Genomic DNA, 12,500 nt, shown 5'->3' with positions numbered 1-12,500 from the left:
GCTTGCTTTATTCTACCCCAGCACCAGAACTTTTGCCCTTCAGGTTAGTAAAACCGCCTGGTGACAGCAAGAATAAAATACAAAATACGTCATCAGATTGGGAAAATAAAGCCTTTAGCCATCATCAGTACGTCTTGGTATTTCCTTCAGATTAAAACCAGACGATTTTGGTCATCTGAGAGAAATCCTACCAGCGAGAGGGTTGAATATCTGCAGTGTGTATTTCTTAGCTTTCTTTCCTACATTTCCTTTGCCTACTCTTTTTTCTTTCATGTTTTACTCCATCCTTCCTTTCCTTTCCTCGTTTTCCTGTGCCTCTTCTGTGCTCCCTCCCTGCCTTGTACTCTTTCCCTCTTTCCCCTTCTTTATTTTAATCTCTCTCTCTCTCTCTCTCTCTCTCTCTCTCTCTCTCTCTCGCGTTCCTCCTTTCTTTACTTTCCTCCCTTCCCCCATCTTCGCACTCTCCCTCTCTTTCTTTGCACTCCTTCCCATTCTTTACACTCACTCAGTCCTTTTCTCCCCACTCCATCCCTCCTTTCCTTTGCACCTTTCTCCTCCATTCCTTTGTACTCCTCTCCTCCATTCCTTTGTACGCCTCTCCTCCATTCCTTTGCACTCCTCGCCTTAACACTGCACGCTCCTCCTCTTTTCTCTTGCACGCCTTCCCTCATTTCCTTTGCACTCTCTCCCTCCGTTCCTTTCACACCCTATCTCATTTCCTATTTCCTTCGCTTTCTTCCTTTTATCCTTTTTTTCACCCCTCCCTCCTCTTTTTTTCCCCACTCCACAATGTCCGCGAGGAGTGGGACAAGCGCACCCTTTTTACAGGAGGATGAAGAGGAACATGAAAGAAAATGGGATTGGTTTTCGGGCCAACTATGCTATTGTCACAGTTAGGTGGATAGGTAGATAGGTAGGTATGTAATAGGAGGATAGGTACAAAGGTAGGTAAGTAGACAGGTATCACTGCCAGTATTTGCTCTTGCGAATAACCTCAAGGGACAATAATCTCGTCATGCTATCTTAAGAGACTGCCTCATACATCTTCCCAGACGATATATTTGAGTATTAGAGTTCCTTATTCTTTTTTTAATTGCATCGTTCTTGTATTGACACTGATTGCATAAATAAGGACGTAAGAGTAAATTAGCGTGTTAGATGCAAAAAATCAACTGGTTAGGTGTTAGGGAGCTTCGTTAGCCACCAGAAATACTGATCTAGGTTTGAAAGAGTCACCTGATGTGGGATGAGGCTTTATCAGTTTTGTGGTCCTCTCTCTCTCTCTCTCTCTCTCTCTCTCTCTCTCTCTCTCTCTCTCTCTCTCTCTCTCATTTTTTTTATGTTTTTATTTTTTCTGTTTTTCTGCTGTTTTTCTTCTGTTTTTCTTTGTCCATGTCATTCTATCGGTTGGTCGGTTTCTCTCTCTCTCTCTCTCTCTCTCTCATAACCACAACCTGCCGCCACCACAACCCCCTACCACAACTTCAAATAATGGAAATAACGAGCGACAGTTTCCGACAGCTGGTAGGTAGGTATTCTAGGTTGGTAGGTAGGTATGTACAGTAGGTAGGCAGGTAGGTAGGTGGACAGGTAGGTAGGTAAGTATGCAAACAGGTGGGAAGATAGGTAAGTAGGTGGACAGGTAGGTAGGTAAGTAAGCAAGCAGGTGGTAGTTAGGTAAGATAGGCTGATAGGTAGGTAGGTAGGTAGACACGCAGGCAAGCAGTTAGGTGGGGTAGGTTGGTAGGTTAGTGAGTGGACGAGTGGGTTGTTTGAGTGGGTAGATAAATGAATGGGTCTGTAGTTAAGTAAGGAAGGGGGCCAACAAGCAGTAAGGTAAAAAGTTTTGCATAAGGGAAAGTAGTATAAACAGAGGAATGTATGCAGACAGATAGGTATCAATGTAGAGAGGCAAGGATGAAGATAAGTACCGGTACACTCAGAAACAAGAGTCCTGTCGCCTTTCCTCCTTCTCTTTCCTTGGGCTTTGACTATCAGTCTCGTAATTCTACAACAACTGATTTTGATTATTTCACTTGGCCATACATCAGTGTCATCCGTGTTATTTTCCTCGGATTCTAGAGACTAATTTTCAAAGACCGGAGACAGAGAAGCAGGAGAGATGACAGGACGTTAGTTGGCGAGAGTATGTAGCTGGGAAAGTAGAGAGGAAACTCTGAACGAAATGAGGTAAGTATTAAGTTGAAGTATGCAAATAATCAACCTTGGAAATGTCTTCCTCATCCCGCATTTCCCACTGCGTATGACCTCCAGTCTTTTAAATGAAATATGGTCAGACATTTCGAATGGAAGAGGTCTTTAATTTCGACTTTTTCTTATTCGTGGCATGAAAATTAGGGAAAGAGGTGTGAAAGAACAGCAGGAGGAAAGAAAATAGGCAGGCAGTTATGTAAGCAAACACGCAGATATGGGATAGGCAGGTATATGGTCAGTGAGGCCAGATGCATTTACTGTACATTTTCTGAGTTAAATGAACAATCAGGAAGAGAAAACCCAAAGGGATATAAAAATAAATGAAAGACTGATAGGACAGACAGATAGCATGACTTTTTGTGAGAGGAACAGATCTGATGAAAGTGATCAGGTCTAATCCCCGATATACTCGGTGGGCTGTGCTGTCTCACTCTTCCCAGTTTATTTTCGAGAAAAGAGAAAAAAAAAATGAAAGAAGAAAAGATCCACAATTTTTGAAATGTGACCCGGTGAAATGTGATTCGGTGCGTCGAAACTATACCATATTTGTCGTTAGGTACAATACATCGAAATTACACGATTTTTGTAGTTAGGTACGGTACTTCGAAACCACACCGTTTTTGCAGTTAGGTACGGTGTGCCTCAGCTATACGATATTTGTAGTTAGGACAGGTATGCCGAAGCTACACCATTTTGAAACTTTTTGTGAGGCATAATTAAAGTGACTTGGAATTTGTCTCGGAAACGTATTATGGTGAGCTTGGAAGACCTAACACTTCTTCGTAAACACTGTATTTTTGTTAATAGCACTAAATATACTTATAGTAGTTGTAGCAGCAGCAGCAGCAGCAGCAATAGTATTAATAGTAGTAGTAGTAGTAGTAATAGTAGTAGTAATAGTAGTAGTAGTAGTAGTAGTAATAGTAGTAGTAATAGTAGTAGTAGTAGTAGTAACAGTAGTAGTAATAGTAGTAGTAGTAGTAGTAGTAATAGTAGTAGTAGAAGTAGTAGTAGTAGTAGCAGTAGTAGTAGTAGTAGTAGTAGTAGTACCAGCAGCAGCAGAATTAGTAGTAACAGCAGCAGCAGCAGAAGTAGTAGTAATGGTAGAAGTAGTCATGACTGACATTAAAATTTCTTCTATTGATGTATTTTCTGCCATCACTGGCCTCAGTACTAACAAAAGACATATGGACCTGATGGTCTCCCTCCTGTTGTCCTCAAGAACTGTACTTCTGTGCTTACACTCCACTCAGGTAAACTCTTTTCTCCTTTATTTGTCAACTTGTACAGTTCCTTCTTGCTGGAAGTTTTCTCTCATTTAGCCTGTCCCAAAGAAGGGTCACCATTCCCAGCTTTCTAATTATCGCCAAAATACTTTAAACTCCTGTTTATCAATAAATTTTTAGTCTACTCTTAAAGAAAAAAAATTCAAACACCTTTCCTACCACAACTTTCTATCACATCGTCAGTATGGGTTCTTCAAGGAAAGCTCCTCTGGCAATCTTCTCACCCACCTTTTAGACTCCAGGTCATTCTCGTTTCGGGACTTTGGAAGAAAGCTTTGCCAGTGCACTTGACATCTCAAAGGCTTTCGATCGAGTCTGGCATAAATCTTTCCTTTCCAAACTACCTTCATTCGGTCTCCGTCCTTCTATCTGTGCCTTCATCTATAGCTTCCTTTCTGGTCGTTTTATAGCTGCTGTTGTAGACGGTCATCGTTCATCTCCTAGATCTATCAATAGTGGTGTTCCTCAGGGTTCTGTCCTATCACCTACTCTCTTCCTTTTATTCATCAATGACCTTCTAAGCTGTACATCTAACCCTATCCACTCGTGTGCTAATGATTCCACCCTTCACCTTTCCATTCGGTTCCTGCAACGTCAATCTCGGCAGTTACTTCAACAAATAAGGGATGAGGCTATGGCACACCTAATGTCTGATTGGTTCGTATCTCTGACTGGGGTAAAAATAATCTTGTTTTTAATGCATCAAAAACTCAATTTTTACACCTATCAACCAGACACAATTTTCCACAGGAGAACCCACGAATGTTTAATAATAATCAGCTTAATCCTGCATCATCCTTGAACATGCTTGGGGTTTCATTCATTCGGGACTTATCTTGGAGAAATCATATTGCATCTCTTGTAAAATCTGTTTCCAAGAGGTTAAGGGAATAAGGTTGTGATCGGAGGAGCCCAACAGAGAGGAAAGATTAACAGTGTAAGCAGAAGGATTAGTTGTAAGGAAGAGGTCAAGTATGTTGGAGCTCTCTCCAAGGAGGTCAGGGATACGGGTAGGGTGCTGTACTACTACTACTGCCACTATTAGCCTACTACTACTACTGCTACACTACTACTACTACTACTACTGCTGCTGCTGCTACTACTACTACTACTTCCACTACTACTACTACTACTACTACTGAAAGAATAATAATAATAACCATCATCATCATCTTACTAACAACATGAACTTGGCTGTCTCCGATGCATGGCTATCTTCCTTACCAGTTAAATTTCTGCATAACATACGACGATATTCTCTTGTATACTGTTTACTCCAGATCATGTCAGTAGTTGACGAAAGCTTTTGCCCCTGTGAGGTGGTCCCACAGGTTCCTTATGCCGTTGATGCTGTGTCTAGGTCATAGTGTTGTATTTGCTGTGCGGTGCTCAGTTATGTGGGTTAGGTTGTGTGGGCCTATTATGCTAACAGGTCCCATGATACTGTGACTCCATCCAACCCGCGTCTAACGTAGATCACGTCAGTATCGAGATAGAACTGTAATTGCACGAGAGAAAATGCAATATTCCCTTGCACGCTGTTATGCTAATCATGATAATAAGGACAGTAGTAAAGGGGTAAAAGATACAAATGGCTGAATGCTGACAAGAGGAATAAAGTGATCAGATGGACAGACTATTTTATGTACCTGTTGAATATACAGAACAGTAAAAGTATAAGCAGCTGGGGAATGGAAAGAAGAAGAGAGAAGAGAGGAGAGGGCATCAGTAGGGTGGAAGTATGCGAGACACCGAAGACAGCTAAAATTGAGAAAGCACCAGATATTGTTGGAGTGTGTGGCTAAATGTTGAAAGAAGGATGAGAGACAGTGGCTGACTGGATATGAAGATGTGTAGATTGACCAAGGAGGAAGGCAGAGTTCCAGACACAAGGAAAAGGGAAAAAAGAAAAGTGAGACAATGATACAGATAACTGTATTCTTAGTGTAATAAGGGAAGACATGGTGGTTAGGTAGTTGACGGTGTAAGAGACATAACCTTGGAAATGGTTAGAAAGAATTAATGGGGTTTTATGAAGGGGAGGTGATGTGTAGACCGGATATTCACTTGAAAACGTTTAGTGGGAAAAAGTTAGAACAGGGGAAGAAGTTTTTTGCTGCCTTGATGGATCTGTTGAATGCACAGGACAGATAATACAGACAAGGACTGTGGAAGGTGCGGAAGTAATAAGAGTATATATGAGGGCTGCAGTACGTGTGGAAAGTTAACTGAATTCATTGATATGAATACCGGGGATGTGTTATAGTTCCATGGTGGTGACATAAAAAAAGGAAAAAAAAAAACAAGGTTAGGTACTGCAGGCTGGAGTGTCCATAGTGAGAGAAGGTACAGTAAGGAAACTGCCTGCACTGGAGTTTGTTGATACTGTACTGTAAATTGAAAATGTGTGTGATTTGTAAGGTCTAGTATGTAAATTAGGAAATATATGTCAAACACGAAAACTAAAAGTAAATGTTGCTATGAGTAAAGACATTGCCTTTGCAAGAAATGAATTCAGAGTACACAGAAAGGCTGGAAATGAATGTGAGTACCTTCAAATATTTAGGTAATGATGAGCGAGGATGGATGCTCGAGGATGAATTTCCACGTTAACGTGTGGAAATGAACATGAACCCTGCTGGAAGGACACAAGAGTGAAAGTAGTGCAAATTAGTTATGTGAGAGGAGCATGTGGAGTTTTGTGAAGTGATATACAGACAAATGAGGAAATGGAAAGACGTGATGTTATTGGAGATGTGTTGGAAAACATTAGATGTGCCCGGTGAAGGTTTGGTCATGTGGAGAGGATGGAGAATGAGTGACTGACTAGAATGGTATATGTAAGGCCCAGGAGGAAAGGGGGAGGGGGAGATCGAGAACAAGATGAAGGGAGATGCATATGAGAGAGAGAGAGGTTTGAGGGAGAGAGGGCAACCTGATGGTGGAGGTACAGTAATATTCGCGTGGAGATTATTCGTTTCTGGTCACCTTTCCGTCCTAATGGCGCCTGGCTATATATAAACCTATAGATAGAAAGGCAGATGGATAGATGTCGATATGAAAAATTAAATGATTACATAAAATGCAGGCTTTCACTAAGCTCAACATTGGAAAATAAACAAGGAAGGAAGAGGAATTAAGGAGCATTTTAAAGACATGAAAATAATGTCAGTTCATCGCTACAGCAGAAATTGTGTTTCCGGCTCTATTCAAGCAGCTTATGACGATGACGCTTTCTTATATTTATTTTTGCCATTACCACACTTTCATTTTCATTTGGAGACCCCCGAGGCAGAAAACCAGCTTATTGAGGGTATATTTAACCTCTGTACTTCATTAACTAAATAAATAAATAAATAAAACGCCTGAAGCTAAAAAAAAATTGTCTTGTAGAAACAAAACATGAAAGAAGACGTCATCGTATTTCCTCAGTTTCTTTAAGACTTAAAGCTGAGAAAAACTGTGTGCTAAGGCGAACTGTGTAGTAAAGAAAACGCTAACGTTCGTGGCTGGATCCAGCGCTCTGGAAAAGGAGGGAGGAGGAGAGTGATTCTTGGTGGAATTACCTCATGTTTGAATCCAGGCTGACTCTACTTAATTACTCAAAACTTATTACCAAATCGCTCTCATCATTGCAATGATTCCGTGATAACATTTACGCTAGATATATATTGCACATATCTTGGTAAATAACGTTGTTCGTTTATAAAATCATTGGCGTACACCACACATGCCCTCCTTCAAATCACTGCCTCTGGATATAAAGAAAAATTTAACTTTTTCATTTCGAAAAGCTTCTCTTGGGCAAAATAAAATAGTCCTGTAGTGATCGCAAGTGACTTGGCAGGGGAAGTATGATATACTATATATATATATATATATATATATATATATATATATATATATATATATATATATATATATATATATATATATATCAGCTGTATATTTCTCTCTCTCTCTCTCTCTCTCTCTCTCTCTCTCTCCCTGACCTTTTACTTTCTCCTTCCAAGATTCCTCCTTCTCTCCACCATCTCGCGGAGGGAATGTCCAGAGTGGACGCCAAGGAAGAGAAAATGAGTCCAACAAATCGAGTTAGGGTGAGACAACGGGGCCACCGAGAGAGAGAGAGAGAGAGAGAGAGAAAGAGACAGACAGACAGACAGAATGACAGCGACAGAAGGTGTGTGTGTGTGTGTGTGTGTGTGTGTGTGTGTGTATGTGTGTGTGTGTGTGTGTGTGTGTGTGTGTGTGTGTGTGTGTGTGTGTGTGTGTGTGTGTGTGTGTGTGTGACAGAGAGAGAGAGAGAGAGAGAGAGAGCACTAATAACAGAGACAGATACAGAGAAACATACGGTCAGACATGCCAATATGACAGCCATTCCTGGTGTGATGCAGGTGTAACACGTGTTGCTGGATTGGTGGAGGGAAGGCGAGGGGAAACTGAGGGGAGGAGAGGCAGGGAGGAAGAGGAGAGAGGAATGGGGAGAAAAGAAGGAGACGTGAGGTTAGAGTGGAACCTGAGAAGAGGGAAGTGGGGTAGGAAGCAGGGGAGAAGAAGGTAGATGGAGACAGGAGAGAAGCAAGAGAAGGGAAAGAAGAGAGGGAAAGTAAGTGAAGGAGCTTAGGGAAAGTAGGGATAGAGAGGGAGAAATGAGGGGAGGGAAAGAGGGAGAGGAGGGAAGAAGCATAAAGGGAGAGCAGGAAAGAGAAGATAGACAAAAGAGAAATGGAGTGATATAAAAGAAGAGAAATACCTTAAAGAAACAGATTATGGATTTGCTTTTCTTTCACAACATCCTGAAATGTTCAGGTGGAAGAATTAGTTCATATATATACAGTAAAAGAGCCACGTTGTTTGTTTGTTTATTTGATTGTCCTTCAATCACGCCCAAACCAAGGGCCAGAGACCCCCAGACCCAAATATATTTTGACTCAGGGTGACCCAAGGATCGTTTTAAGTGGGTCAAAATTCAGCTCTGGGTCATTTAAGGTCACTGGTAGAGTATTCGCCTCTTTGGCCCGGGCGAAGCCGAGTACCTCTGCAGCCAAATTTTTGACGTGGAGACTCACACGACCTCCAGTTCAGACAAAGGCTATGCGAGGTTAACCTCTGAGGTCATTTGAGATCACTGGTAGGAAGTCATTTAAGGTCACCGGTAATACACGCTCAAACGACTGGACCCAGCAGCCTAATTTTTGGCATGGAGACTCACATGACCTCCAGTTCGGACATAGGCTATGTGACGTTGACCTATGAGGTCACTTGAGGTCACCGGTCGGAAGTCATATTTTGAGGTCACCGGTAATAGTAAACAAGTGCGCACAAATATTGTGTGTTAGTCTGTTAAAGCTGACGTAGAAAGTTCCTGGACGTCTTATAATCCCTCTTCAAAGGCATAAGAGGTACACGGCCTTTCTGGAGTACAAAGAAAGATTGAACTAGAACAAGTAGGATTAGAGTGTTCGCCTTATTGGCCTGGGCAACGCCGGATACTTCTACCAGTCTACTAATATACGTCAGGGAGTCTAAGCAGGGCGTTGATTCGTACATAACTTTTTCGGCGCTCAAGAAAGACGCCTTCTTGTGGAGGCACCGATATAACCGGAAAGGTCCGCTGCCTGGCTAGACAAGAGTCCCTCATTTCCATCCCTAACCCAGAGTGGAGGATGGCTAACTGCAGGAAGAACAGTTTAAGCCTGCAGTCCAACAGGTTCATCTTTCATACGAGCCTGACGTCTAAACAAAAAAAAAAAAAAAAAAATCTAAGCGCAGTTATAATACCTTCAAACTATCAGTATATTGCAGACAGGCGTGACTTGGTGCAGCATGCAATATGCACTTCCTTGCAATTTTGGCTCCTCATTTAAAAGCACATATATTATCTGCCTTCCTATAACCCTAATTACACGTATAATATCCACTCCCCGTGAATTATATGCATTCCCTCAGCCAGTGCCACACAAATGCATTCCCTTGTGTGGTGCTGGTGTTACACGTGTGGAATGGAACAAGGTGAGACGGGGACCTGGGAGAAAGGGAGAGGAATGGAGAGGAGGAGAAGGAGGAGAGAGGGCAATGGAGTGAAAAAGGATGAAGCAGAGAAAAAGAGAAAGGGCAAATGAGAGGAGAGATCTGAAATGATGAACTAAATTGGAAAGGAATTGGGAATGAAAAGGAAGGAGCAGAGGAAAAAGGGAAAGTGAGTAGTTGGCCTTTGAGAGAGAGAATGGAGAAAATTAGGAAAGAGGAGGAAAGGGTAGGGAAAGGACAGCGAAGAGAACAGAAGGAGAGAGAGAGAGAGAGAGAGAGAGAGAGAAAGTAGAGGGGTAGAGAACAGAAACTGAGAAAAATGGAGAGGCAGTGAAGCAGTAGGGTGAAAAAGAGGAAAGCGGAAAAACGGAACAGAGAGAAGGATGGGGGAGCACAGAGGAGGAAAGAAGAATAAGAAATGAGTGAGGGAGTATAGGGAGAGAAAGAAGGGAGAAAACGGAGAGAGAAGTGAGGTATTCTGAAGGAAGAAGGAGAGGGAGGAAAAGCAAGGAAGGAGTGGAGGAGTGAGACGAAGAGATGTGGTCTGGAAAACGAAAATGCAGGTAAGTGCAAAAGAGAGAGAGAGAGAGAGAGAGAGAGAGAGAGAGAGAGAGAGAGAGAGAGAGAGAGCAATTGGAACAGATGGCCGTCGTGAGAAAAAAGAAGGGAAGTAGAGGGAAGGGAGAGGGAGCAGAGGGAAAGGTGAGGAGCAAAGGGAGGGAAGGGAGAGGGAGCAGAGGGAAAGGTGAGGAGCAAAGGGAAGGAAAAGAGAGCAGAGGAATAAAAAGAAGTACAAAGGAAAGCAGACAGCAACAGCACTAATGTATTTTCGAGGCTGTTTGGTAGAGAAGACTGTGACTATGATATGTGATTCTGTGAGGTAAAGATAAGGACAGCAGAAGAAAGGCAAGGTGGGCAGAGGAAAGGGAGGGGAGCGGAGGGAGGGGGGAAGGAGGGAACAGAGTGAAGAGAGAGGGGAAGCAGAGGGAAAAGAGAGGAAGCATGAGGAAGGAAGGAGAAGCAGAGGGAAAGGAGGGGGAGCAGAAGAGAGGTGGAGCAGAAGAGAGGTGGAGCAGAAGAAAGGGAGCTGAAACAAAAGTAAGAGAGGGGGAGCAGAGGGAAAGGAGGAGGAGCAGAAGGAAGGAAGGGAGGGGGTCAGGGGGAAGACAGGGAGAAACAGAGGGTCTGGAGAGGGAGCAGAGGGAGGAGAGGGGGGAGCAAAGAGGAGGAAGGGAAAGTAAAGTAGGAGATTGATGTTGCAGGGTGAGGGGCTGGAGGTGATCTTAAAGACGTGAGGGAAAAAAATGGATGAACTTTGTCGGTAGGAGAAAGAGAGAGAGAGAGAGAGAGAGAGAATAAAATGAAAGTGAAAACCCTTGCCACTATGGGTGAGATTGTTAAAGCTTTGTAGCCAACATTTTTATATACGTAACTCTTAATTCTTGTAAGAGGTGAGTCTTGAGTTAATTGAAGAGCAGGAGGAGTTAAAGATGAATACAGGGAGTTGGTCTTGATTTATTATCTTCAGAGAAAGTCTAAGCTGAGCAGCGTATGTAATATACAGAGACTTAATGTACTAAGTAAGTCTAGCTGGACCCGTCTTCTTATTCACTCTCTCCACTACCTGTCGGTTCTATGGCCTGTCTCCTTCTCTCCACCGCCTGTCGATTCTAAGGCTAACCTCCTTCTCCGCTCTGCTTCCTAAATTCCTATTTTAGCAGGGGTCGTGTCACGTGGAATATTCTGATGTGAAGCTTCTAGAAGCCTGTGTGTGAGTATGTGTGTTTGTGTGTGTATGGTCACGAGGCGCTACTCGTGTGCCTATCAAGCATTCCTTGAGTCAGAGTGTGTAAGCATGTTTGCCATTGCTCGATTCTCGCTGACACACTACCTATCTCATCCCCTGACTTGCTGCTTCTATCTGTTTATCTATCTATCTATCTATCTATCTATTATGGTTTGTAAATATAATATGGAGTCCTGACAAGATAAAACAACGCAATGAAGAGGAGGCGTTAAAAAGAATATACGGGCGAAGGGCAATTTACGATGCAGTTGGTCTTCCCTATGGGGCGCGGATGTAGGTTAAAGCATCATAATCTTTGCAACAGAGCGGTACAGTTAACTGGGGAAAAGCTACAAAGCAGCTTGGTCGGCCGCTATGGAATTTTTTATGCCAGTAGTACTAAAGCATTTTTCTTTTTAATCAAAGTACAACCAGATGTTTCAACGTACGAAAGGCATTTATTGTCGAAGGATTGTGAAAGGCTATATCTCATGGAACAGTCTGAAAAGTCACCATTAATTGGATTTTAGTCAGACTGGGTGATTTCATGGGTTTATTTACTGGCCTGCCTTGTGCCCAGGGGTGGTATACTCGATAGATTTCTTGACAGAGATCGTTTTGTTTTGCACGAGAACTGGAGACATGGGAAGTTTCTACTCCTTATTCTTTTTCCTTCCATCCAAAACAGACAACAGCTATGACTGGTTTCCTCTCGTAACCTGGAATTGTCTTGGATGAAAGAACGCAAGACAAGGAACCTCTAATGTCGCTGTCCATCGTGCAATAGGTATCTGAGATACAACAGGGAACCCATCGTAAGTACGTTTGAGAATCCCATCCCAGGAATAATAACCTAACATCTATGACCGCCATACCGGTGTAGGGGCAGAGGCTAGGCTATCTCAGTCCAATATATTTAACCCTTTCAATCTGACTATACAATTTTCTCTATCTTGTCCTAATTACCACCAGAGGAAATATTCATTCAGGAAAGACACCGCACACTGAAGGGATTAAAAGCATACTCAAACAACACCTTCAGTATAGCAGTAGTGGCTGCATCTCCACGCTCACCTCAGCGTGAACCCGGGACACTGCAGGGTGAAGATACCCTCCTCCTGCAATCCACCATCCTACTTTCGGGTCATAGGGAGGGAAATGAAGCTGTATAAACAGGGCAG

This window comes from Coenobita brevimanus, chromosome 84, assembly GCF_032717465.1.
Source record: "Coenobita brevimanus isolate Jiangsu-jjx chromosome 84, ASM3271746v2, whole genome shotgun sequence".
NCBI lineage: Eukaryota > Metazoa > Arthropoda > Malacostraca > Decapoda > Coenobitidae > Coenobita > Coenobita brevimanus.
Note: the sequence above shows the minus strand (reverse complement) of the source record.